The sequence below is a fragment of the Cervus canadensis genome, chromosome 28, assembly GCF_019320065.1.
Source record: "Cervus canadensis isolate Bull #8, Minnesota chromosome 28, ASM1932006v1, whole genome shotgun sequence".
NCBI lineage: Eukaryota > Metazoa > Chordata > Mammalia > Artiodactyla > Cervidae > Cervus > Cervus canadensis.
Window position 1 is genome coordinate 19666156 of NC_057413.1, and position 27959 is coordinate 19694114.

Sequence of the window (27959 nt, forward strand, 5' to 3'; positions counted from 1 at the left end):
CAGAAATGACGAGACATAGAAAGCTTGGGTAAGGTGCCATGGAGCTGGAAAGGGTAATGAATGAAAATTGAGTCTGTAAAGAAAAGTTGATCCCATGATGAAACTAAGAAGAATCTGTTCCCATTAACTCATTAACAAGAATTATGTGGAATATAGTTGTGATTGATGTGGGTTTTCAATATTGGTAGCATATATTATGCAGGTCCCAATATTGATCATCCCAAATTCTCAGGGTCCTACATCAAGGTGTTCATCAACATGTTACCAATCACAGAATTCTGTTCTGCCATTGGTCCTTAAACCTGTGCAGTTTTTTAAATTATTAAAGAAAAAAAACCAAAACACAGGAACTTTGGCTATTTGTCACCACTTGTATCTCTCGAATCTAGAACAGTCCCAGTACATAGTAGGGGTTCAATAAATATGGGTTGACTGCAAGCTGACAGAGTGCTTTCAAAAAGCAAGTTGAAAACATGTAGGCTGCCAGTGTGCTCAATCACTTCGGTTGTGTCTGACTCTTTTTGACCCTATTGACTGTTGCCTGCCAGGCTTCTCTGTCCATGGGATTCTCCAGGCAAGAACACTGGAGTGGGTTGCCACGCCCTCCTCCAGGGGATCTTCCTGATCCAGGATTGAACCTGCATCTCCTGTGTCTCCTGCATTGCAGGTAGATTCTTTACTCACTGAACCACCTGGGAAGCCCTGAAAACATGTATGACAAGCCTTAAAAATAATGATGCAAAACTGTCCTGGTGATTCAGTGGTTAAGATTCCACCTTGTAATCTAGGAGACCCCGGTTCAGTCCCTGGCCCAGGAAGTAGGATCCCACATGCGGGCACAGATAAGCCAGTGCACCGCAACTATGAGCCTTAGAACTCCTGGACCCACCCACACCTAGAGAGTCAGTGGGCCACAGCAGAAGATCCTGCCACAACTGAGACCTGATGCAGCCAAAAAAAAAAAAAAAATGTTCATGTTCTTTGACCCAGTGATTTTTATTCAAGAAATCCATCATTTTAAAATAAAATACAGAATAATGTTTAGGTATGCAAATTTAATTTTTAAATAATTTTGGCCTTGCCAGGTGGCTTGGCAGTATCTCAGTTCCCCAACCAGGGATTGAACATGGGCCTCTGCAGTGAAAGCTCTGAATCCCAACTAGACCACAGAGGAACAACCTCAGGATAAGAATATTAATCAAGGAATTCCATGGTGGTCCAGTGGTGAAGACTAAGCACTCTCACTGCTATGTCCTGAGTTCAGTCCCCAGTTGGGGAACTGAGATCCTGCAAGCCATGAGGGCAACCAAAAATAAAAAATAAAATTAAAAAAAGAATGTTAATCAAACCTTATTTGTAAAGGTAGAAAAAAGATACAGAAGAGTGGGTATATATATTTTTTAATAGTATACAGCTAGTAAAAGCAGTTTTTAAGGAGAGTTTATAATATATAAACTTATTTATTGATTATAATGAAGTTTTCAAAAACAAGATGCAAAATAATTCATAATGAAAAAAAATTCATAATATATAACTACAGCTATGCAGTCCTGTATAGACATGCAAATACATGGGAAGCAGTTTGTGCAATTGAGCTTAGCGAAGATGTGACGATCTGCCAAAGAGCTCACCATGTCCCTCCCCGTGGAGACATTAGATGGTTTCGCATCTTTCTGCTTTTATATATTTTTATATATTGTTTGTGATTGCACAAGGTTTACTTTTTAAATATAATTATTTAGTTATTTAGTTAGCCAATTATTTTTGTCTGTGCTGGGTCTTCACTGCTCAATGGGCTCCCTCTAGTTGCGGCGAGCTGGGGCTTCTCTCTCCCTTGGTGCACGGGCTTCTCCTCGTGGTGGCTTCCCTTACTGCGGAGCACGGGCTCCAGGGCGAGCAGGCTTCGGTGGTTGTGGCCCAGGTAGTCTCGGCTCCTGGGCTCTAGAGCACAGGCTCAATAGTTGCGGTGAATGGGCTTAGTTGCTCCCAGGCATGTCGGATCTTCCTGAATTAGAAACCAACCCCTGTCTCCTGCATCAGCAGGCAGATTCTTTACCACTGAGCCACTAAGGAAGTCCCTGACTTTTTAATGGGATAAAATAGTTATAATGATGTATTAAAACATGCAAAATAAAGTTTTAATGAAAAAATTCAAGTCTCCTTTCCCAACTCACCTTGAAACATCTCTCCTCCGACATCATGAGGAAGAAATCCCTACTGAGGGTCCTCCAGGGGAAAGAATTGAACTCTTTCTCCACAATCTGTGATCCTTCTTGGATTTGGGAGTCTGCTGAGCAATGAAGGCAACACTAAGAATGCCATCTATTATTGGGCTTCCCTGGTGGCTCAGATGGTAAAGAATCTGCCTACAATGCAGGAGACCTGGGTTTGATCTCTGTGTCAGGACAATCCTTTGGAGAAGGAAATGACACAACCACTCCAGTATGCTTGCCTGAAGAATTCTATGGTCAGAGGAGCCTGGGGGGCTATAGTCCATGGGGTCCCAAAGTGTTGGACATGACTGAGAGACTTTCACTCACTCATAAGATCTTACCATCAATTATTGATTACTGATTATTGAATAATTTTAATCTCACCACACCTGAGAGAGTAGAATGGATTCTTTCATTTTCACAGCTTGAGAATCTGAGTCCCTGTTATACTAAATGTGTAGCCTGGATTCCCAGAAAATGTTGGCCTTGAAACTTAGATGACTCTGGACTTCCTGGGAAGCCCACCTAGGCACCACCTGGGTGACAGATGAGTGAGTCGTTCAGCCATGGAGTGTGGGTCCTAGCGTTCTTGGAGGTGTCTGCAGGTTTCCACCTGAAGACTCCTGCACATACTAAAACTATGTTTTCTCTCCCTTCCAGGTCAAGCAGGCTTTTCTTTAAAAATGCAAAGATAGCTTCCCTAATATGAAGGCCAACCCACATCACCCTACCCCACCCCACCCCATAACTCATCCCAATTGGTAATCTGAATTCAGTGAAATTACCCTCAGGGTTGTAGTTGAGCATGTGGATCCAGGACAGAAGTTATTTGGGGATTTGGACTTGGCTGATCTGGAAGGCAGTCCTGAAAGTTGATGTTTTACTAGATGGGCTTTGGGAAGGGGAAGACAGGTGAGAAGATTCCAAAAGCAAACCTCAGTGAGCTCTGTGTTCCAACAGAAGGACTTGGAAAATCTGCCAGCCATTCTTGGCTTATAGTTTCGAGTTTCAATTCCTTCTCCATTATAGACCATTCATTTGGCAGACATGTACTAAATATCTACTATGTGATGGCCGCTGCTTTTAGGAGGAACTGGGGCTGATGGACCCACACTCTCCTGGCACTCAGGGTTGGCTCAGTCTTGCTCAGGCTGATGCGGGTAAGGAAGTTTTCACACAAATGGTAAGTACAACCTGCGCAGGTGCCTTGTGGACATATATGTAGCCTGGCAGCTTTGAGCAAGGAGTTACAAAAACTTTATGAAAGAGACAGCATATATGAGCTGCATTTTGAGTATAAGTAGGAACCCAATGGACACCCAGGACTAATGAACACGACTCATAATCGAGGACATGCATTCCTTTGCCTAGGCCAGGACACGACTCAGACTAAGCTGACTGGGGAGCTTTGCCAGTTTCTTTCCTGGCAAGAAAGAATGCCCCCAACATCTGACTGCTCAGGAATCACAGTTACTAAATATTGAGATGAGGAGTGGGCAGGGTGGGGCTTGATTTGAACAGGAAAATTCTGCTGGAGGGATTGTTAAAATGCAAAGCCCTGGGCCCCCACCCCTGGAGTTCTCATCAAAAGGTCTGGGGTAGGTCCTGAAAACTGCATCCCAGGTGATGCCAGTGTAGCCTGTTTTGGGTCTGCACTTTGAGAACTACACTAGAACCACTTTCTTGCAGGAAGAGCAAAGGTTTGTGAGTCTAGTTTGGTTTCTAATATCAGAAGGGAACTATGAGGTGTAGAATAAACCAGACCACACCTGACCCACCCTGGCACCGCATGCCTACCCCAGTGACCCAGTGTTTGATTGCCTTGGGGTCACAGGAGCGGCAGACAGCCAGGAAGGGACCTGATGTGGAGGTGGGAGAGGGTGCCCTGGAAGCAGAGCTCTACACTCATCACCTGCGGCTGCTGCAGCTCCACAGACTGGCTCCTGCCCGCTCAGGTCCTTCCTCACCCCTCAGGACACTGACCTCCAGGCCTTCCTCTCACTCTACCTCAAATGTTTGGGCCTCTGATGACAGAGGAGCTCTGATCACACTTTCTGATCCAGACAGGGTAACATAAAGTGACCGACATGGACAAACTTGCAGGTTAACAGAATGGGCTAATAATGAGGGCCCTGAAAGTGTTGGCAAATGGCTTCAGTCAGGTGTCCTAGGAGAAACACCAAAGAGGCTCGTTGGTGTAGGAGTGTGACTCTTGGTTTGGGTGTGAGAGGTCCTGGGTTCAAATCCTGGTTGAGCCCACATCCTTTTGGGCTTCCCTGATGGCTCTGATGGTAAAGAATCTGCCGGCCTGCAATGCGGGAGACCTAGGTTTGATCCCTGGGTTGGGAAGATCCCCTGAAGAAGGACATGGAAACCCACTCCAGTATTCTGGCCTGGAGAATCCCCCATGAACAGAGGAGCCTGGCAGGCTACAGTCCATGGGTCGCAAAGAGTTGGACGTGACTGAGCGACTAAGCACACAAGAGAAACACCAGCGATATCTAATTTTTGAGGCTTTGACATGGACGCTAGAGGGCGACCTGAGATTGCTGAAACTACAAGTGTTGGTCCAAACACCAAAAGAATGCTTTGTAGCCTGGGCGAGCATGCTCAGTCACGACCCACTCTTTGTGACCCCAGGCTGCCAGGTTCCTCTGTCTATGGGATTTCCCAGCAAGAATACTGGATTGGGTTGCCATTTCCTCCTCCAGGGGATCTTCCTAACCCAGGGATTGAACCGGGGTCTCCTACCTTGGCAGGAGGATTCTTTATCACTGAGCCACCTGGGAAACTCCTAGATTGGGCTTTTCTGCTTAAATCAAAAATTTGTCAAATACTATTAGAAAATAATACTTTTGTAAAGTGGGAATTGCCTGGCAGTCCAGTGGTTAAGGGGCTTCGCTAGTGATTCAGATGGTAAATAATCTGCCCACAATGCAGGAGACTCACGTTTGATACTAGGGTCAGATGTGGCTACCCACTCCAGTATTCTCACCTGGAGAATTCTATTCTCTATGGAGAATTCTACTGGAGCCTGGTAGGCTACAGTCCTTGGGGTCGCAAAGAGTCGTACACGATTGAGCGGCTATCACTTTCACTTTCACCAGTGGTTAAGACTTGGCTCTTTCACTGCTGTGGGCTGGTTAGCATCTCTGGTCTGGGAACTAAGATGCCACAAGTCACGCAGCTAGGCCAAAAGAATAACAATAAAATAGCCAATTTCCTTGACCAAACAACTTTCACTTGTTGATTAATCATGCCCTTATTTTATCTTTTAATGAATGAAAGACAGATATGTAAAGAAAGAAAATGCAACTAAAAGGAAAACAACATACTCAATTAAAATGGTAGTAATAATTCAAGGAATTATGTAATAATTCAAAGAATAATAGATCTATTTTCATACCTTAATCTATTTTTCTTCCTGTTTTATTGAGATATAATTGACATACAGAAGTACTGTACACATTTAAGATATAGGCATGCTGATTCGACTTACATACGTTATGAAATGATTATCAGAGAATGATATAATTTTGAGACATTAAAAAACCTTAATGAAGGTTAAAACTCTTCAAGTTATTTTTAAGTTTTTTCAGTTCCATTTTTCTCCTTTGGAATTATCTTTTACTTTTTATTTTGATTTGGTTCAAATTTCAAATGCATCAAAAAGGCTAGGAGTCTCTCTCACTCTTGTCCCATCCCTAACAGGCAACCACTGATAGGAATTTCTTGTTTATTCCTCCAAAGACATTTCATGCATATGCAAGCAAACAGAATTCTATACATATATATTCTTTTCCCCTTCATATAAGACTTAATATATGCTTTCCTGCAAACGTGCTTTTTTACGTTTAACAAGATACCATGAAGATACATATCAAGAGCTTCCTATGTCTTCATTTTTCGTTTTTGTTCTTTTTTGTTTGTTTGTTTTGGGCTGCACCAGGAGCAAGTGGGATCTTAGTTCCCCGACCAAAGATCCAACTAATAACCCCTGCAATGGAAGCAGAGAGTCTTAACTCCTGGATCGCCAAGAAAGTCCTTTTATTTTTTAAAAAATTTCTTAAGGTACTTTATTTCTAGATATGCAGTGTTTCTTAACCAGTTCCTTACTTGTAGGCATCTGGATTTTTTTCTTTTAAAGTGAATACAACAACATATAATTTTGAATAGAGTCATTTTGCGGATATGCCAGTATGTTTTTGGATATACTCCTGGAAGTGGTTCTCCTGGGTGTATACGTTTTAAAAACATGGACAGGAATTGTCATATGCCCTTTGAGAAAACACTACAAGTTTACAATCCCATCTGTAATATATTTGAGTACCTGCTTTCATATGGTTGTTTTTTAAACTATGAGAATATGTGTGTGTGGCGGGGGGGTAAGTATGCTTAGTTGAGTCCAATTCTTTGTGACCCCTTGAACTGTAGCTGGCTGGGCTCCTCTGTCCATGGAATTTTCCAGGCAAGAATACTGGACTGGGTTACCATTTCTTCCTCTAGAGGATCTTCTGGACTCAGGGATTAAACACTGGTCTCCTGCATCTCCTGCATTGGCAGACGGATTCTATACCCCTGAACCACCTGGGAAGCCCATGGAAATATGCAGGGATACATATATGGAAGCCATCTGTGTCTAGATGTGTCTAGGGTTTTAAATAAACCCTGGGACTGGATAGAACTAGAGCAATTAGGAAGTTAGTAGGAACAGAATAATAAGCCCAGGTAAAGCTCTTAAACATGCCAAAATTTACAGCAAAAGGAGCCAACAAAGGAGATTGAGAAGGAACAGCCAGTGTGGTAAGAAGAAAGCTAGAACAGTATGTCATAGCTTTAAGGGTGCCTGGGGTGGGGGTGGGGAGTTGGATCATAAATATAAATTCATACAATCACTCTGGAGAACAATTTGGCATCTCATCGTAAAGATGTGCAATAATTCCACTCCTACAGACATATTCAAGCTTGACACATAGGGACCAAGGAGACGAAAGTTCACTGCAGGCAGCAGGTCTGCGATAAAAAAACAAAGGAAAAGTCAATGAAAAGTAAAAAGAGAGATAAATTGTAGCACATTCATAGCATTCCCCAGGTGGCTCAGTGGTAAAGAATCTGTCTGCCAATGCAGGAGACACAGGAAACAAGAGTTCCATCCCTGGATTGGGAAGATCCCCTGGAGAAGGAAATGGCAACCTATTCTGGTTATTCTTGTCTGGAGAATCCCATGGAGAGAGGAGCCTGGCACCCTACAGTCCACAGGGTGGCAAGAGTTAGACACAACTTAGCGACTAAAGTACCACCACACACCTATCAGAAAAGCTAAAAGTAAAAAGATTAATAACTGTAAATGTTGGCAAAAATGGGAAATAACCTGAACTCTTATCCATTGTCTATAGAAATATAAAACAGTTACTTTGGAAATTAAGTTATGGATCTTCAAAGAAAATAAAACAGCAAAGACTTTATGACCAAAATTTATTTTCCTTGGTATTTACTCAAGAAAAATGAAGATTAAAATAAAAGAAAAAAGAAAAATGAAGATATATGCCCCTGAAAACCATATATAAGAATGTTCTTAGTTGCTTTATTTGTAGTAGCCAAACACTGGGAATACCCTTAAATGTCCAAAAATCGTGGTCCAGTCTGCAGAGGAATGTGCTATGCTGTGTTCAGTTGATTCAGTTGTGTCCATCTCAGACAGAATACCATAGATCCCGTTCTTTCCAGTTAAAGAAATCCCTGCACCGAGCAGCTGTGTGCCACAACTAGAGAGTAGACCCCACTCGCCACAACTAGAGAAAAGCCCACAGAGCAAGGAAGACCCAGCACGGCCAAAAATAAACAAATAAAATTATGTTTCTTAAAAAGAATTTTAAGGTGGTGGATTCTTAGGTTACAGCTTCTGCTTCATAATTTTACAAGTATGTACATGTCCTACAAGGTATTTGATTGATGTTGTGTACAACAAATACTTTCTCTTGGGTTGAGTGAACACTTCTGTGTCTACTTATGCTTACCAGGTTAAGGAAAACACCAAGAGCTCAGTATAAGAGAGACAAGAATTAGCTCCAGTGATGGGCAATTTTGAACACTTATAACCTGAAGGTGATATACCATGGTCTGCAAATGTCTGCTTAACATTCTAGTTGCTAAAACACATATTAATGAAGCTTTCTGTGCATGCTACATTTTAAGGCTGTACCTTAAATAGACAAATCCACTATATCCATAGAAAGTGAAAGTGAAGTTGCTTAGTCGCGTCCGACTCTTTGCGACCCCATGGACTGTAGCCCACCAGGCTCCTCAGTCTATGGGGTTTTCCAGGCATGAATACTGGAGTGGGTTGCCATTTCCTTCTCCAGAGGATCTTCCTGACCCAGGGATGGAACCCAGGTCTCCTGCATTGTGGGCAGATGCTTTACCGTCTGAGCTACCAAAGACTGTATTTAAATATGCATCAGTCTATGAGTCACACAATAACTTTTGGGAGGAAGAAGCTGAAAGTTAAGGGCATTCTAGACACCCACTGTCTGATATGCTGGTGACTAGTCATATATGGCTATTTGAATGAAATAAAATTAAAATAGACACAGATTCACAAATACAGAGAACAGACTGGTGGTTGCCAAGAGGGAGGGGGCTGGGGGAGGGGGCTGGGGGAAGGATGGCCTGGGGGTTGGGTGTTCTTTAGATGTAAACTATTACATAAAGAATGGATGAACAGGGAACTTCCCTGGTGATCTAGTGGTTAAGAATCTGTGTCACAATGCAGGGCAAAAGGATTCAATCTCTGGGCAGGGCACTAAAATCCCACATGCCTTGGAGCAACCGAACCTGCATGCCACGATGAAAAAATCCCTCGTGATGCAGTGAACATCCTGTGTGTTGCAATTTAGACCCAACACAGCCAAGTAAATAAATAAATAAATATTTAAAAAAAAATAATAGAATGGATAAACAATGATAGCACAGGTAATCTTATTCAACATCCTGGAATAAATCATAATGGAAAAGGATATAAAGAAGAACCTATAAATGTGTATAACTGAGTCACTTTGCTATACAGCAGAAACTAACACAACATTGTAAATCAACTAGACTTCAACAAAATCAATAAAAATATTTGAACAATTAATTCATTAAATAAAATAGAAAGTACTCATCACAACAGTCATGTTTGAGGTGCTGAAATAGCCACATGTAGCCATTGTCTCCCTGACTAGACAGCACAGATATAGAAGAATTCCTTCATCACAGAACCTTCTGTTGGAAAACAGGCCTGCCCTTCCTGCTTTGTGGACCTAAGTCAGATGCATCTACGTCAGATGCATTAGACCATGGGAGGTGAAAGAGTCACTATTATTTCTCTTGGACACTATGTCAGATTTCTGTCCAGGATATGAAGACATATCAAGCTGGTGTGTAACAAAACCAAAGCAGGTCGTAAGTGTGTGCACTGCCTTTAGGAACAAACTGTCCCCAGTTCCAAAGGGGAAACACCCGTCCCCTGATGCCCTTTCCCAGACCTAGGATACTCTGTGGTATCAGTTCCTAGGGGGGCAGTTCTCTTGGAGAGGAGCCCAGAAGAAGGCCTTTCACTAAGATTAAGGAGGCAGGGAGTCCAGTTCAAGGAGAAGATCTCTAAAACAAAGAGGAGGGACAGGGATCAGTTGGGAGACAGTCTGGTTTACTCAGAACCGCAGTTCTCAGAGTGTGGTCTCTGGAACCCCTGAGGTCACTGAGATACTTTGACTGTTCATTACATGGACATTTGCTTTGAGGTAAACCTTAGCAATAATGGAGATTACGGCAGCAAACTTCACTAGTAATTATTTTCAGTACAATATACTTGCAGGGAAAAAAGGCAAGTTTTCTTTAAAACGTCCTGGTTGACATATTAAAAATTCTTATCCTTCCTTCATAACCATAATGGATAATAATATGAAAAAAAAAAAAATATATATATATATAACTCAGTCAAAATTCGTTTTGCGGTACAAAACAAATTAACACAACAATGTAAATCCACCATACTTCAGTAAAATAAATTTTAAAAATAAATGAATAAAAGTCCTTTTCCTCCTGAATTCATCATCCTTAAATCCACTTTTTAAAGTATCTTCTGTAACTGCTGAGCTGCTGGAAGCCCCCCACCCTGAGGAAAGGGAAACTGGAGACTGAATGGTTCCCCAACTCTGTGACACTCCCTGTGGGGGAGCAGCACAAAGACGATGGTGAAAGCATTATTCTTTGAATAGTCTAGAGACACCCCCAGAGGACACCTGGAGTCCACCCCCAAACCTGTGCTGGGGACAATCATGCGCCCTTTGAGCCCCTCCTGCTTCTCGGATTCCCAGGTGTTTTGGATGTTAATCCCCATCTGCCTCCATCAGCAGAAGGAGCGAGAACTGGAGAAGCGCCTGTGGGTAGTAGGGATGGGCCAGGTCTGAAAGGACGCACACCAGGTCCTCTCCTGCTCCAGTAGCAGCAGCATGGTCCTGTGACCACAGAGAGGCTGGGAAGTCCCCTCCCAAGAGGGGAGAACAGCTAAAGTTATCAGCAACAGTGAGTGCTCATTTCAGTTTAGTTCATTTTCAAATATTATTGACTCTGTATCACATGCCAAGCTCTGTGTGAACAGCAGCCTGAGACTTGACTGAGCAGCATCTTGGTCTGGGAGAAACTCTGAATCCACAGCACAGAAGACCTGTTGGGAAGTGCCTGCCACCCCAGGAGAAAGGATGAAGAAAACATCTTCTGGAAGTTCACAGAGTGATTCTAGATTGGAAGGTGCCTGGAGATGATAGGATTCGGACTCCACTTGCAGAGAAAAACAGGATACCGGTGGGGGAAGCTGGAACTGGAGCTTAGAAGCAGGGCCTATAAGTACAAGGTGGCATAAGGAATATTGAATTGAATTCATTCAATCCATATATTCTAAAGTTATCAATGGATGGAATAATTACTCATTATATGAAGTGAAAAAGATATCAGGAAGATGAATTCATCCCATATTTTGGAAAGCTATATGAATTTAGATGAAATCACACAGATATGTTGAGTGAAAGGTTTCTAATTTTCAAACTGTTTTATTGTTAATATAAAGAGAAAAGTGCCACAAACTGCTCTGCTTGGATAGGCTGACTTCTCCTCAACAGACACTCAGAGCTGGGGTGTGGACAAGTGAACCCAGCATGTCCCCAACCTCTTCCTGCAGGTCCCCTGAGGCAGCGACCTCTTGTCTAGTCTCCATCGGGGACCCAGCACCTGACTCAGGGGCTCAGTCAACACTCTCTGAAGTACTACACTAGGGAAGTGGCCTCTTGTGTCCTAGTCAAGATAGTGATTTCCTCTAGAAGGCACCGCCAAAACACTGACTCACAGAGCTGGGTTTGCTCTGACAGCAGGACTGTGACCTCGGCGAGTGTGAGTTGTTGGGTCTTTTACTGACAAAGCCAAGGAGCCCCGCAGCACTCATGCCATTTCTCACAAGGCCACCAGAGGGCGGTGTGCAGCTGCTTATGACAAACCCGCCCCATTCAAACATCCTTTCCAAGTTAGCCTTGTCAGAACATGTCAGAACATGTTTCACAAAGTTAGAGGATTTCTTTAAAGTACATTGATTTGCTTTCTGTCTTTAATCTCATTTGGACCCTAGTGGAAGTCCACTGTAAGTAACAAATATAAGGTGAGCCACTGACAGAAGAAGCCCCAGACACTTATGTGTCCAATCCCCCATTTGTCCACCTCTGTCCAGTACGCTCTCCCTCTCTTCAGTTCAGTTCAGTCGCTCAGTCGTGTCCGACTCTTTGCAACCCTATGAACTACTGCACGCCAGGCCTCCCTGTCCATCACCAACTCCCGGAGTTTACTCAAACTCGAGTCCATTGAGTTTGGTGATGCCATCCAACCATGACTACTGGAAAAAGCACAGCCTTGACTAGGCAGACATTTGTTGGCAAAGTAATGTCTCTCTTTTTAATATGCTGCCTTGGTTGGTCATAACTTTTCTTCCAAGGAGCAAGTGTCTTTTAATTTCATGGCTGCAGTCACCATCTCCAGTGATTTTGGAGCCCCCCAAAATAAAGTCTGGCACTGTTTCCACTGTTTCCCCATCTATTTGCCATGAAGTGATGGGATCAGATGCCATGATCTTCGTTTTCTGAATGTCGAGCAGTAAGCCAACCTTTTCACTCTCCTCTTTCACTTTCATCAAGAGGCCCTTTAGTTCTTCTTCACTTTCTGCCATAAGGGTGGTGTCATCTGCATATCTGAGGTTATTGATATTTCTCCCAGCATTCTTGATTCCAGCTTTTGATTCATCCAGCCCAGCATTTCTCATGATGTACTCTGCATATAAGTTAAATAAGCAGGGTGACAACATACAGCCTTTTTGTGCTCCTTTTCCTATTTGGAACCAGTCTGTTGTTCCACGTCAAGTTCTAACTGTTGCTTCCTGACCTGCATACAGGATTCTCAAGAGGCAGGTCAGGTGGTCTGGTGTTCGCATCTCTCTCCTGACTCACAAAGAGTCGGACACCACAGTGCAACTGAATAGAACTGAATTGAGTCTGAAGACTGTCTTTGCCACTGAACCACCAGGGAAGCCCAGTCTATAGGTCTATGGACTATTAATTCTTTGCCTCATCTGTTATTTCCTTTACTTTCTTGAAAGATTTTGTTGAAGAAATCAGCTTGTTAGTACCACTATCTGAATTTTACTCATTTAAGCCTCATGATACACTTTAGCACTTCTCTGTATTTTGCTGTTGTTAAAAAAAAGACTTGGTAAGATTCAGATCACACTAGGTTTTTAAAAATTACTCTAGCACAAGTGCATAATATTAATAGCAGCTTATAGAACTATCATACCATTTCATACTGCTTTATAACATGGTAATTTACTTCTGTTCCTCTTGCAGGGTATCAGGTCTTTTAGATCATCATTAGAGAAAGGGTGACATTCACCAAGCATGCTCACTTCAGAGAAAACACATATGTCTGTGTCATCAAGATTAACATTCATTGATCAAGGAAAACAGCACCATTAAGATCGATTCAGTCAGTTCAGTTGCTCAGTCATGTCTGACTCTTTGCGACCCCATGGACTGCAGCATGCCACGTCTCCCTGTCCATCACCAATTCCCGGAGGTGGTCAAACTCATGTCCATCAAGTTGGTGATGCCATCCAACCATCTTATCCTCTGTCGTTCCCTTCTCCTCCTGCCTTTCTTTCTCAGCATCAGGGCCTTCCCTAATGAGTCAGTTCTTCACATCAGGTGGCCAAAGGATTGGAGTTTCAACTTTGGCATCAGTCCTTCCAATGAATATTCAGGACTGATTTCCTTTAGGATAGACTGGCTGGATCTCCTTGCAATCCAAGGGACTCTCAAGAGTCTTCTCCAACACCACAGCGCAAAAGCATCAATTCTTCACTGCTCAGCTTTCCTTATGGTCCAACTCTCACATCCACACATGAATCCTGGAAAAACTATAGCTTTGACTAGACAGACCTTTGTTGGCAATGCTATGTCTCTGCTTTTTAATATGCTGTCTAGGTTATTCAATAGCTTTTCTTCCAAGGGGCAAGCGTCTTTTAATTTCATGGCTGCAGGCACCATCTGCAGTGACTTTGGAGCCAAAGGAAATAAAGTCTGTCACTGTTTCCATTGTTTCCCATCTGTTTGCCATGAAGTGATGGGACCAGATGCCATGATCTCAGTTTTTGAATGTTGAGTTTTAAGCCATCTAGTCATCAGACTAGCTTGATACATTTGTGAATGCAAGCCCTGAAAATAAGAGTAACCTCAGGGAAAGTGACTTTGAAGGTCACTGGGATTTAATTACAGAACTTGTACAGGAATGGGGAAACAGAGTCTCTCAGAGGGCACAAACAAAACCTTGTGTGCACCAGGACCCAGGAGAAAGGAGCAGTGTCCCCACTAGAGACTGAGCCAGACTTGCCTGTGAGTGTGAGGGAGTCTTGGGCGGAGGCATGGGTCAGCAGTGGCCTGCCTTGGGGTCAGGGGCACTTGACTGCAACAGTCCTGGGAGGCATGGTGTGCTGGCATAAGTCCTTTAGGAGGAGGTCGTTGTTACCCCTACCATAGTTTGGCTTCAGGTCTAAGTACAGGAAGAGAACACGGGCCCACCCATCAGCAGAAAACTGGATTAAAGACTTACTGAGCATGGCCTTGCCTGCAAGCACAAGATGGGCAAAACGTTTCCCCACAGCCAATCAAATCCTTCCCCACAGCCAGTCCCTCACATCAGGAAACTTGCACAAGCCTCTTATTCTCATCCATGAGAACGCAGACAGAATGAAAACCACAATCACAGAAAACTAACCTAACTGATCACATGGATGACAATCTAATTTCATTCTAACTCAGTGAAACTATGAGCCATGCCATGTAGGGCCATCCAAGATGGACAGGTCATGGTGGAGAGTTCTGACAAAACGTGGTCCACTGGAGGACAGAATGGCAAACCACTTCATTATTCTTGCCTTGAGAACCCCATGAACAGTATGAAAAAGCAAAAATATATGACACAGAAAGGTGAACCTCTAGGTTGGTAGGTGTCCAATATGGTACTGGAGAAGAGTGGAGAAATAGCTCCAGAAGGAATGAAGAGGCGGACCCCAAGTGGAAACAATGCCCTTTTGTGGCTGGTGGTGAAAATAAAGTCTAACGCTGTCAAGAATGATATTGCATAGGAACCTGGAATGTTAGGTCCATGAATCAAGGTACATTGGGAGTGATCAAACAGGAGACGGCAAGAGTGAACATCGACGTTTTAGGAATCAATGAACTAATCAGAACTGGAATGGGCAAATTTAATTCAGATACCACTATATCTACTACTGTGGGTGAGAATCTCTTAGAAAAATGGAGCAACACGCATCGTCAACAAAAGAGTCCAAAATGCAGAACTTAGGTGCAATCTCAAAAATGACAGAATGATCTCCATTCATTTCCAAGGCAAACCATTCAATAACACAGTTATCCGAGTCTATGCCCCAAACACTAATGCCAAAAAAGCTGAAGTTGAACAGCTCTATGAAGACCTACAAGATCCTCTAGAACTAATGCCAAAAGAAGGGTGTCCTTTTCATCATAGGTTACGGGAATGCAAAAGTAAGAAGTCAAGAGATACCTTGAGTAACAGGCAAGTTTGGCCCCGAAGTAGAAAATGAAGCAGGGTAAAGGCTAACAGAGTTTTGCCAAGAGAACATACCGGTCACAGCAAACTCCATCTACCAACAACACAAGAAATGACTCTACACATGGACATCACCAGATGATAGATAGTGAAATCAGATTGATTACATTCTTTGCAGCCAAAGATGGAGAAGCTCTATACAGTCAGCAAAAACAAGACCGGAGCTGACTGTGGCTCAGATCATGAACTCCTTATTGCCAAGTTTAGACTTAAATTGAAGAAAGTAGGGCAAACCACTAGGCCATTCAGGTATGACCTAAATCAAATCCCTTACGATTATACAGTGGAAATGACAAATAGATTCAAGGGAGTAGATATGACAGACAGAGTGCCTGAAAAACTATGAACAGAGTTTTGTGACATTGTACAGGAGGTGCTGATCAAAACCATCCTGCAGAAAAAGAAATGCAAAAAGGCAAAATGGTCGTTTGAGGAGGCCTGATAAATAGCTGAGAAAAGAAGAGAAGTAAAAGGCAAAGGAGAAAACGAAAGATATACCATCTTGGAGTAGAGTTCCAAAGAATAGCAAGGAGAGACAAGAAAGCCTTGCTAAATGATCAGTGCAAAGAAATAGAGGAAAACAATAGAATGGGAAAGACTAGAAATCTCTACAAGAAAATTAGAGATACCAAGGGAATACTTCATGCAAAGATGGGCACAATAAAAGACAGAAACAGTATGGACCTAACAGAAGCAGAAGATATTAAGAAGAGGTGGCAAGAATACTTCCAGAAGAACTATACAGAGATGATCTTAATGAACTGGATAACCACGATGGTGTGATCACTCACATAGAGCCAGACATCCTGGAATGTGAAGTCAAGTGGGTCTTAGGAAGCACCACTATGAACAAAGCCAGTGGAGGTGATGGGATTCCAGCTGAGCTATTTCAAATCGTAAAAAATGATGCTGTAAAAGTGCTTCAGTCAATATGTCAGCAAATTTGGAAAACTCAGCAGTGGCCACAGGACTGGAAAGGTCAGTTTTCATTCTGATCCCAAAGAAAAGCAATGCCAAAGAATCTTCAAACTACCACACAATTGCTCTCATTTCACAGGCTGGCAAGATTATGCTCCAAATCCTTCAAGCTATGCTTTAGCAGTATGTGAACTGAGAACTTTCAGCTGTTCAAGCTGGATTTAGAAAAGGCAGAGGAGCCAGAGATCAAATTGCCAACATCTGTTGGATCATCAAAAAAGCAAGAGAATTCCAGAAGAACATCTACTTGTGCTTTATCGACTACGCCAGAGACTTTGACTGTGTGGATTACAACAAACTGTGGGAAATTCTTAAAGAGATGGGAATACCAGACCATTTGACCTGCCTCCTGCCAAACCTGTATGCAGGTCAAGAAGGAACAGTTAGAACCGGACATGGAACAACTGACTGGTTCCAAATTGGGAAAAGAGTACGTCAAGGCTGTATATTGTGACTCTGTTTATTTAACTTGTGTGCAGAATACCTCATGTGGAATGCCTGGTTAGATGATGCACAAGCTGGAATCAAGATTGCTTAGAGAAACCTCAGATAGGCAGATGATACCACCCTAATGGCAGAAAGCAACGAGGAACTAAAGAGCTTCTTGAGGAAGGTGAAAAAGTAGAGTGAAGAAGCTGGCTTAAAACTCAACATTCAAAAACTAAGATCATGTCATCCGGTTCTATCACTTCATGGCAAATAGATGGGAAAACAATGGAAACAGTCAGAGACTTTATTTTGGGGGGCTCCAAAATCACTGTAGATGGTGACTGCAACCATGAAAGTAAAAATCGCTTGCTCCATGGAAGAAAAGCTATGAACAACCTAGACAGCATATTAAAAAGCAGAGACACTACATTGCCAACAATGGGCCATCTAGTCAAAGCTACAGTTTTTCCAGGATCCATGTATGGATGTGAGAATTGGACTATAAAGAAAGCTGAGTGCCAAAGAATTGATGCTTTTGAACTGTGGTGTTGGAGAAGACTCTTGAGAGTCCTTGGACTGCAAGGAGATCCAACCAGCCAGTCTTAAAGGAAATCAACCCCGAATTTTTACTGGAAGGATTGATGTTGAAGGTGAAGCTCCAATACTTTGACCACTTGATTTAAAGAAAAGACTCATTGGAAAAGACCCTGCTTCTGGGAAAGATTGAAGGCAGGAGTTGAAGGGGATGACAGAGAATGAGATGGTTGGGTGGCATCACTGACTCAATGGACATGAGTTTGAACAAACTTCAGGAAATAGTGAAGGACAGGGAAGCCTGGCGTGCTGCAGTCCATGGGGTAGCAAAGAGTTGGACAACAACAACAAGAGGGCTATGGATTATCACCAATAAACTAGGCCTATGATTTTGGCCACGTCATTGGATTCATCTCATTTGTGAATAAAGAGATACAACTGGATATTTTTATTGTGATTGTCATGATCAGTATTGAATATTTATAGTAGGTTGAAAGGTAGATGAAGACTATGACAAGTAGATTGATAGGTAGATAGACAGATGTATAGCAGTGGCAAATGTTGGAACTGAACTCAGATTTGTCTGACATTGTGATGAAACTCTATAACATCTCTTAACACTACTTATAAACTGAAGTTAGCTGTGATTCAAGACAGAAAGGGCAATTTGTTGCTTGCAGTCTGCATTGTAAAGGTATTCCAGCTGCCACCAGTATTCACAAACACGTTCAGTTTAGATTTACACATTTCTCCCAGGAAACTGTCAAAGAAGATCATATTAGAGTATTTTGTCCATTAGCATAAATGTATAATAGCTTCAAGGTGGTAGGTCAGAAATGAAAGAGGTTGATCAATGTTTAATCATTACAAACTTAAGTCATTGCCCTTTGAACTTCCAGTCACGCAGACCAAGCAAAGCAGAGGACTCCTACAGTTTTGGATCTGGTGCTTTCTCCTTATTCATGTTTATCCTAACTGTACAACATTTTATGTGGAATTATTGAAATGAAATCTTATTGTGACATTTCTGAGTAGTTGTGCACATTTTCCTGGGGAGAAAATGAATAATAGAACAAAATGAAGAAAAAAACAGAAATGAAAGGTGATAAAAGTAGCAACAGTAAACTGTCTTTTTAGGGACCTTTGGAAGTCTGGACATCATCTGAGACCAATAATTACTCTCAGTGTGTCTTCAAACTTGCAAATTTCTTCGATCATAGTAAAGGAAATTACTTATTATTTTTGTTGTTCAGTTGCTCAGTCGTGTCCAACTCTGTGATGCCATGCACTACAGCATGCCAGGATTCCCTGTCCTTCACCATCTCCAGGAGCTTGCTCAAACTCATGTCCATTGAAACAGTTTTGCCATCCAATCATCTTATCCTCTGTTGTCCCCTTCTCCTCCTGCCTTCAATCTTTACCAGCAGCAGGGTCTTTTCTAATAAGTTGGCTCTTTGCATCAGGTGGCCAAAGAATTGGAACTTCAGTTTTGGCATCAGTCCTTCCAATGAATATTCAGGACTGATTTCCTTTAGGATGGACTGGTTTGATCTGCTTGCAGTCCAAGGGGCTCTCAAGAGTCTTCTCCAACACCACAGTTCAAAAGCGTCAATCCTTTGGCACTCAGCTTTCTCTATAGTCAACTCTCACATCCATACATGACTACTGGAAAAACCATAGTTTTGACTAGATGGACCTTTGTTGTCTCTGCAATTAATATGCTGTCTAGGTTGGTCATAGGTTTTCTTCCAAGGAGCAAGCATCTGTTAATTTCATGACTTCAGTCACCATCTGCAGTGACTTTGGAGCCCAAGAAAATAAAGTCTCTAACTGTTTCCATTGTTTTCCCATCTATTTGCCTTGAAGTGATGGGACCAGACACCATGATTTTAGTTTTCTGAATGTTGAGCTTTAAGCCAATTTTTTCACTCTCCTTTTTCACCTTCCTCAAGAGGCTTTTTAGTTCTTCGATTTCTGCCATAATGGTGGTGTCATCTGCGTATCTGAGGTTATTGATATTTCTCCCGGCAATCTTGATTCCAGCTTGTGATTCATCAAGCCTGGCATTTTGCATGATGTACTCTGCATAGAAGTTACATAAGCAGGGTGACAGTATACAGCCTTGAGGTATTATTTTACCAATTTGGAACCAGTCTGTTGTTCCATGTCCAGTTGTAACTGTTGCTTCCTCACCTGAATATAGGTTTTGCAAGAGGTAGGTAAGGTGGTCTGGTATTTCCATCTCTTGAAGAATATTGCACAGTTTGTTGTGATCTACACAGTCAGGAAAAACAAGACCAGGAGTGGACTGTGGCTCAGATCATGAACTCCTGATTGCCAAATTCAGACTTAAATTGAAGAAAGTGGGGAAAACCACTAGACCATTCAGGTATGACCTAAATCAAATCCTTTATGACTATACAGTGGAAGTGAGAAATAGATTTAAGGGACTAGATCTGATAGACAGAGTGCCTGATGAACTATGGATGGAGGTTCGTGACACTGTACAGATGGATCAAGGCCATCTCCAAGAAAAAGAAATGCAAAACAGCAAAATGCTGTCTGAGGAGGCCTTACAAGTAGCTCTAAAAAGAAGAGAAGCGAAAAGCAAAGGAAAAAAGGAAAGATATACCCATTTGAATGCAGAGTTCCAAAGAATAGCAAGGAGAGATAGGAAAGCCTTCCTCAGCCATCAATGCAAAGAAATAGAGGAAAACAATAGAATGGGAAAGACTAGAGATCTCTTCAAGAAAATTAGAGATACCAAGGGAACATTTCATGCAAAGATGGGCTCAATAAAGGACAAAAATGGTATGACCCTAACAGAAGCAGAAGATATTAAGAAGAGGTGGCAAGAATATACAGAAGAACTGTACAAAAAAGATCTTCACGATCCAGATAATCACGAAGGTGCACTCAGCAGTGGCCACAGGACTGGAAAAGGTCGGTTTTCATCCCAATCCCAAAGAAAGGCAATGCCAAAGAATGCTCAAAGTACCTCACAATTGCTGTCATCTCACATGCTAGTAAAGTAATGAATGCTCAAAATTCTCCCAGCCAGGCTTCAGCAATATGTGAACCGTGAACTTCCAGATGTTCAAGCTGGTTTTAAAAAAGGCAGAGGAACCAGAGATCAAATTGCCAACATCCAGTGGATCATTGAAAAACCAAGAGAGTTCCAGAAAAACATCTACTTCTGCTTTATTGACTACGCCAAAGGCTTTGACTGTGTGGATCACACTAAACTATGGAAAATTCTGAAAGAGATGGGAATACCAGACCACCTGACCTGCCTCTTGAGAAACCTGTATGCAGGTCAGGAAGCAATAGTTAGAACTAGACATGGAACAACAGACTGGTTGCAAATAGGAAAAGGAGTGCATAAAGGCTGTATATTGTCACCCTGCTTATTTAACTTATATGCAGAGTACATCATGAGAAACACTGGACTGGAAGAAGCACAAGTTGGAATCAAGATTTCTGGGAGAAATATCAATAACCTCAGATATGCAGATGACACCACCCTTATGGCAGAAAGTGAAGAAGAACTAAAGAGCCTCTTGATGAAAGTGAAAGAGGAGAGTGAAAATGTTGACTTAAAGCTCAACATTCAGAAAACTAAGATCATGGTATCCCGTCCCATCACTTCATGGCAAATAGATGGGGAAACAGTGGAAACAGTGACTGACTATTTTTCTCAGCTCCAAAATCTCTGCAGATGGTCATTGCATCCATTCCTTGGAAGGAAAGTTATGACCAACCTAGACAGCATATTAAAAAGCAGAGACATTACTTTGCTAACAAAGGTCCATCTAGTCAAGGCTATGGTTTTTCCAGTAGTCATGTATGGATGTGAGAGTTGACTATAGAGAAAGCTGAGCACAGAAGAATTGATGCTTTTGAACTGTGGTGTTGGAGGAGACTCTTGAGAGTCCCTTGGACTGCAAGGAGATCCAATCAGTCTATCCTAAAGGAGATTAGTCCTGGGTGTTCATTGGAGGGACTGATGCTGAAGCTGAAACTCCGATACTTTGGCCACCTGATGCAGAGAGCTGACCCATTTGAAAAGACCCTGATGCTGGGAAAGATTGAGGGCGAGAGGAGAAGGGGGCGACAGAGGATTAGATGGTTGAATGGCATCACTGACACAATGGACATGGGTTTGGGTGGACTCCGGGAGTTGGTGATGGACAGGGAGGCCTGGCGTGCTGTGGTTCATAGGATTGCAAAGAGTCGGACATGACTGACTGGCTGAACTGAACTGAACTGACACAGTCAAAGGTTTTAGCATAGTCAATGAAGCAGATGTCTTTCTTGAACTCTCTTGCTTTTTCTATGATCCAACGGATATTGGCAATTTGATCTCTGATTCCTCTGCCTTTTCTAAATCCAGCTGGAACATCTGGAAGTTCTTGGTTCACGTACTGTTGAAGCCGAGCTTGAAGAATTCTGAGCATAGTCTTGATACTGTGTTGACAAATGAGTGCAATTGTGCAGTAGTTTGAAGACTGTTTGGCATTGCCCTTCTTTGGGATTGGAATGAAATGGACTTTTTCCAGTCCTATGGCCACTGCTGAGTTTTCCAAATTTGCCAGTATATTGAGTGCACCACTTTAACAGCATCATCTTTTAAAATTTGAAATAGCTCAGCTGGAATTCCATCATCTCCACTAGTTTTGTTTGTAGTGGTGCTTTCTGAGGCCCACTTGACTTCACCCTCCAGGATGTCTGGCTCTAGGTCAGTGATCACACCATCATGGTTAGATGGGTCTTTAAGATCTGTTTTGTAGAGTTCTTCAGTATATTCTTGACACTTCTTCTTAATAATCTTGTCATTAAAGTTAATGAGATTTAATATTAATGAATCTTATGCTCCTTTCTAGAATTCTGTTGTGTCAATCTGAATGCCAGCTTCCTCATTTTGAGATATAACATTTTAATGACATATATGCTTTAACTGTTTTTAATGCTTCCTTCAGAAATGTTGCATTTGCAATTCTTTCCCTTAGAACAATCTTTCTGGATTACCTGGTATCTAGTGTCTTACCATCATTTGAGACTTTATTGACTGCTAATACTTAATATAGGTTGCTCTCCTGTTTCCCTGGTTTGCTATTTCACAGTATTAAAAACTATCAATACTTAAAAAAAAAAACAACTGGTTTGAATATTGTCCTTTCAAGTTTTTCATCCTTAAGCAAAATTCAGAAAATGGTGTTCTAACCTTAATATATGCCTTGCACAAATATTGCTCTGTTGTTTCCCTAATGTAAAAATGAGCTGCTGCTTTTAGGAAAATAATAGGCTTGTGGTCATATCTCAAAATGCTAATAAATGGTTATTTTTCTTAAAAAGAACTATCTTCTCTGATGACATGGGAAGTATACATTAAGCATTTCTATTACGTTCCAAAGTCCTATGTCCCAAGGAAAATTATTTGTATGAGCGGAACTACCCTCTTTTTCAGGGAATGCAGTTTTTATTTGAAAGAAGGAATGACACTGAAAGATCTATAAAACTTAGTGAAACAATGAATTACATTTAAAAAATCTTAACATTAGTACAAGTGACATCCAGTGTGCAAAACAGGCTTATGAATTTTAATATAAGAGAATAGGAAATAGTGATATTGTTTCAGGTCCACTGAGAAAATAACTTTTAAAAAACTACCACTTGCGTAGCTTTAGTTTTGTATCAAAGATACACATCCACAAATAACAGAAAAGGTTATTAAAAATATTACTCCTACATTGTATGGTCCTTTCTGTTTTCATAGATTTGAATCAAAATAACGGATTCAATTCAAAAGCAAACATAAAATCCAGTGAGACAGCAAGGAAAAGACTTGCAAAAATATAATAATGAAATAACTTCCACTGTTCCCACTATAGAGTTTATTTAGAGAAATAGTTATTTTTCATATAAAAATCATGGGTATTAACATTATTCTAAATAAATTGTTAAAAAAATTTTAAACTGTTATTTCTACTATGGAAAATATCGACAGAAGTAACCACATAAACAAAATTATCCTTGGGGTCCTCACTAATTTGTAGGACTGTATAAATATCCTGACCAGAATGTTCTGAAACTATCTGACTACACAGTCGCTGGGCCAGGACTCAGGGACAGTGTGACTGCAGAGTTCTCGGTGCAGGAGAGGAGGGATCAGGGCAAAGTCCCAGATGTCCCACAAAGTACCAGATGTAGTTCTCACGGTCTCAGCGTCTCAGAGTCAAGGGCCTTGTTTGGGGCGGGGGCTGTCTGTGTTGGGATCCCTAGTCTCCTCGAGTTGCACTTTCTCTTCGCAAACTGTGTTGTGCCTTTCTGCCGGGACACTTTCTGTGGCGGCCCTAGTTCTCACTCCCATTGGGTGTCTGATTTCTAGAAGCCAATCATCGGCCCTACGGTTCCAGGTTATAAAGTTTCCACCGGTATCCACGCCCACCCCCACCCTCCACCGGGACTCGGTTTCTCCCCAGGCCCGGAGGATACCGGTCATGGGGCCGCGAACCCTCCTCCTGCTGCTCTCGGGGGTCCTGGTCCTCACCGAGACCTGGGCCGGTGAGTGCGGGGTCCGGAGGGAACGGCCTCTGCGGGAAGGGTCGAGGGGACCGCCCGGGGATCGGGGGTTTGGGGGAGGACCCCCAGGGAAGGAGCCACCCCGCCGCCCTCGCTCAGACCCGTCCTGTCCCACCTGGTCCCGTCCTGTCCCTCCCCTGCTTCCCGCCCCCTTTTCTCTCCCCCAAGAAGTCCCGGTCCTTCTCCGACCTTTTCGGTCTCGCGCTCCCCTAGCCCCCTCCCACTCCCGGCCCCATCACCTCTGACCCGGGACCCGCGCCGGGAGGAATGTCGGGCCGGGTCTCACCCCTCCTCGCCCCCAGGCTCCCACTCCCTGAACTATTTCTGCACCAGTGTGTCCCGGCCCGGTCTCCGGGAGCCGCGTTTCCTTGCCGTCGGCTACGTGGACGACACGCAGTTCGCGCGGTTCGACAGCGACGCCCCGAATCCGAGAATGGAGCCGCGGGCGCTGTGGGTGGAGCAGGAGGGGCCGGAATACTGGGAAGAGATTACACGAGATGCCAAGAAAGCTCAACAGAGATTGAGGTCAGGCTTGAACACCCTGCCCGGTTTCTACAACCAGAGCGAGGCCGGTGAGCAACGCAGACCCGGGTCCAGGTCACGACCCCCATCCCCAGGGACTGGCTGGGGTCGCCCCGAATCTCTGGGTCCGAGGGTCACCCCGACATTGAGGGACCCTCACCGCTCCCCGATTCGGGAGTAGGCGGGGGCGGGGCGGGCACTTGACCCGGTTTCATCTTCAGTTTGGGTTGAATCACCGCGGGTGGTCGGGGCGGGTCAGGGTCTCACACCCTCCAGTGGGTGTTTGGCTGCGACGTGGGGCCGGACGGGCGCCTCCTCCGCGGGATCTGGCAGAACGCCTATGACGGTGCGGATTACCTCGCCCTGAACGAAGACCTGCGCTCCTGGACCGCGGCGGACACGGTGGCTCAGATAACCAAGCGCAAGTGGGAAATCTCCGGTGAGGCTGAGTTCCAACGGAACTAGCTGGAGGTCAAGTGCGTGCAGTGGCTCCGCAGACACCTGGAGAACGGGAAGGACACGCTGCTGCGCGCAGGTACGAGGGGCACCGGGCCTCCCTGATCTCCTCTCAGGCTGGAGCCGGCTTTCCACGAGGAGAGGAAAATGGGGTCCTTCTGGGAACACCGCCCCAACTTCTTGTCTGGAGAGGGGGGGATCTCCCCAGGTTTTCATATTCTGTAGAAGACAGTGACACACCAGTGGTCCCACTTCTCTGAAGGACAGTTAAAGCATTCAGTGTTTTTGGAGAAGCAGAAAAGCATCCCTGAAATAACTGGTCAGTGGTGCCCTTTGACGCTGACTGCCATCTTGTGAACCATGACTTTCTCTCTCAAGGCCTATTCTCACCCTGAGACCATCTTAGGAGGCCAGACTCCAGCTTTTCTGAGACTTTCAGCCTCCACCCAAATCAGGACCATTGCTCTGTATTTTCCCCTTACATGGAGTCTCCTATGTTGGCACTCACCCTGACTCCAGAACTTTCCAAGAACTAGGAGTTTTGCCCAGACCACAGATTCCAGGCTGGTGTCTGGTGTCTGTGCTGCTTCTTTTCAAACCCGTTATCTCACCCATTCTCAGTATGGTCACGTGGTTCTGCTTCAGTGGCCCATGGAGTGTGAATTTTCTGATTCTTCCTCTTCAGACCCTCCAAAGGCACGTGTGACTCATCACCCCATCTCTGACCGTGAGGTCACCCTGAGGTGCTGGGCCCTGGGCTTCTACCCTGAGGAGATCTCACTGACCTGGCAGCGAGACGGGGAGGACCAGACTCAGGACATGGAGCTTGTGGAGACCAGGCCTTCAGGGGATGGAACCTTCCAGAAGTGGGCAGCCCTGGTGGTGCCTTCTGGAGAGGAGCTGAGATACACGTGCCATGTGCAGCACGAGGGGTTTCAGGAGCCCCTCACCCTGAGATGGGGTAAGGACGGGGTAGGAGTGGAGATTCCTCTCAGATAAAGCAGGAACCCTTCTGGACACGTTCAGCAAGGTCAGGACTGAAGCCTGAAGTCTGGCCCCTTCCCTTTCTTCCACAGAACCTCCTCAGCCCTCCGTCCTCATCATGGGCATCATTGTTGGCCTGGTTCTCATGGTCACTGGAGCTGTGGTGACTGGAGCTATGATTTGGAGAAGGAAGTGGTCAGGTAGAAAAAGGAGGGAGGAATCTGAGTTTTCTTGTCTCACTGGGCAGGTTTCTGGCCCAGGTGGAAGTTTGGCTGCCTCGTTACTGGAAAGTACCCTCCACACACATGTGGAATCTGAGCTGATGCTATGACTGACCCTTCTGTAAAGTACATGTAAAAATGAGAGACAAATTTTTCATCTTTATAACTCCGTTTTGGGGCCTGTTTCTCAGCGTTTGAAGGTCAGGAGGGAATGTCCCTGCTGAAGCCAGACCTCCAGGAGGGCAGGTGGTCCAGTTCCCTCACGTCTCCTTCCTTCATGTTCCTGAGCCTATCCTGGATTTTTGGTCACAGTTCTGAAACGTTATTTGTCGTCCAGACTAGGGAGTTCCTCTAGAGTCTCATGACTCAGTCTTCTCCCTGGTCTCTCATGTGGTACTTTCTTCTCACAGGTGAAAAAGGAAGGGGCTACACACAGACTGCAAGTAAGTACAGAGGGAGTGTGATTCCTGAGACTCTTGTGAGGGTGTAGATAGGAGGCCATGGGGGACTCACCCTCCTCAAAGCGGTTTCTCTAGTTTCTCTCCTGTGGGTTCTGACCACGTCCTGGTCTTGTTCTCCCCCAGGCTGTGACAGTGCCCTGGGCTCTGATGTGTCTCTCACGGTTCCTAAAGGTGAGACCCTGGAGAGTCTAGATTGGGAGAGGACTTGGAGCAGAGGGGACACACTGGGTGGCGGGGATCTTTGAGTGGGACATGTGAGCATATGGGGGGCTGTGGAGAATGTGAGTGCTTACATGACAGACCTGAACTGGTTCCTGATTCTTTTCTCTCACAGTGTGAGACAGCTGCCTTGGGGGGACTGAGTGATGCTCAGTCCCACTGTGTGACATCAGATCCCAGGACCCCTCTTTCTGCAGCTGCATCTGAATGTGTCTGTGCTCCGATTAGCATAACGTGAGGAGGTGGGGAGACCGCTGACCTCTTCCAATCCAAACTCCGGGATTTAAAATGCGGTGCCTAATAGTCACAGCCTTGGATCTTTTCTGAAGAGAAAATATCATTATGTGTAGAGTGCAGACTGGTCGGCATGAGGTGGAGGGGTGATCAGATCTTGTGGGGAAAGTACAGGCAGCACTGATGTCAGTGTGAACGGATGATGTGCTGTAGCTGCCATGAGAGAGCAAGTGGCCTGAGTTCACATTAATAAAGATAGAATACAGAGGCATCTACACTCATCATTCCAGTGTCCACTCCAGGCCAGATCCCACAAAGGAACTTTCGCCCCCGCTGGGGCACAGTGTCACTGCTCACACAGTGAGCCCCTCATGCTGGACGTGGACCCCGTGCTGAGGACGGCTATCACTGAGGCTCCTGACAACTGGAGGTGGTGTGACTCCCACTCTCGACACCCTTGTCAGATGCATCCTGCATAGTTCCAGCTTCTCTGTGTCACAACGGCCTGAGTAGAGTCTGACATGTGGTCACCTGAGTGCTGGGACCTCAGCTTCATGCTGTGTGCTCTAGCAAGAATATTTGGGAAAGTGGGTTTTCTTCTTTAACGGAGGAAGGTGGTCTCTGCCTCCTACCAAGACTCTTTCAGTGTGGAATTTTCCTAATCTAGAAATGCTCCTAGTGAGGGGGAGAGAGGGATGGACAAGAATGTCAAATTTCAATTGTTAGAGCAAAGATCTGGAACTGGACCTTGATCTGGTACAATGTAGGCACTCGGGTTTGACTGAAAGAACAAGTGACTAATAAATGACATCCAGGGTAGAGATCTGCTTGCTTACTTGTTTGTTTTGTTTTGTTTTCATTGGAGTGTAATTGATTTACAATGCTGTGTCACTTTCTGCTGG

The 27959-nt window shown here is 44.0% G+C and overlaps 1 protein-coding gene and 1 pseudogene across 6 annotated transcripts in view; both read left to right on the forward strand.

Moving 5' to 3' along the window:
- The window catches only part of LOC122429593 (BOLA class I histocompatibility antigen, alpha chain BL3-7-like), a 425948-nt gene that overhangs the window by 97485 nt on the left and 300504 nt on the right, over positions 1-27959 (forward strand). The gene's annotated exons all lie outside the window — the stretch shown is intronic.
- On the forward strand, positions 23799-27880 carry LOC122429591 (annotated as a pseudogene). Its single transcript, XR_006266064.1, has 8 exons — positions 23799-23942; positions 24263-24532; positions 24742-25017; positions 25624-25899; positions 26015-26122; positions 26554-26586; positions 26728-26775; positions 26939-27880. The product of XR_006266064.1 is annotated as a BOLA class I histocompatibility antigen, alpha chain BL3-7-like (transcript).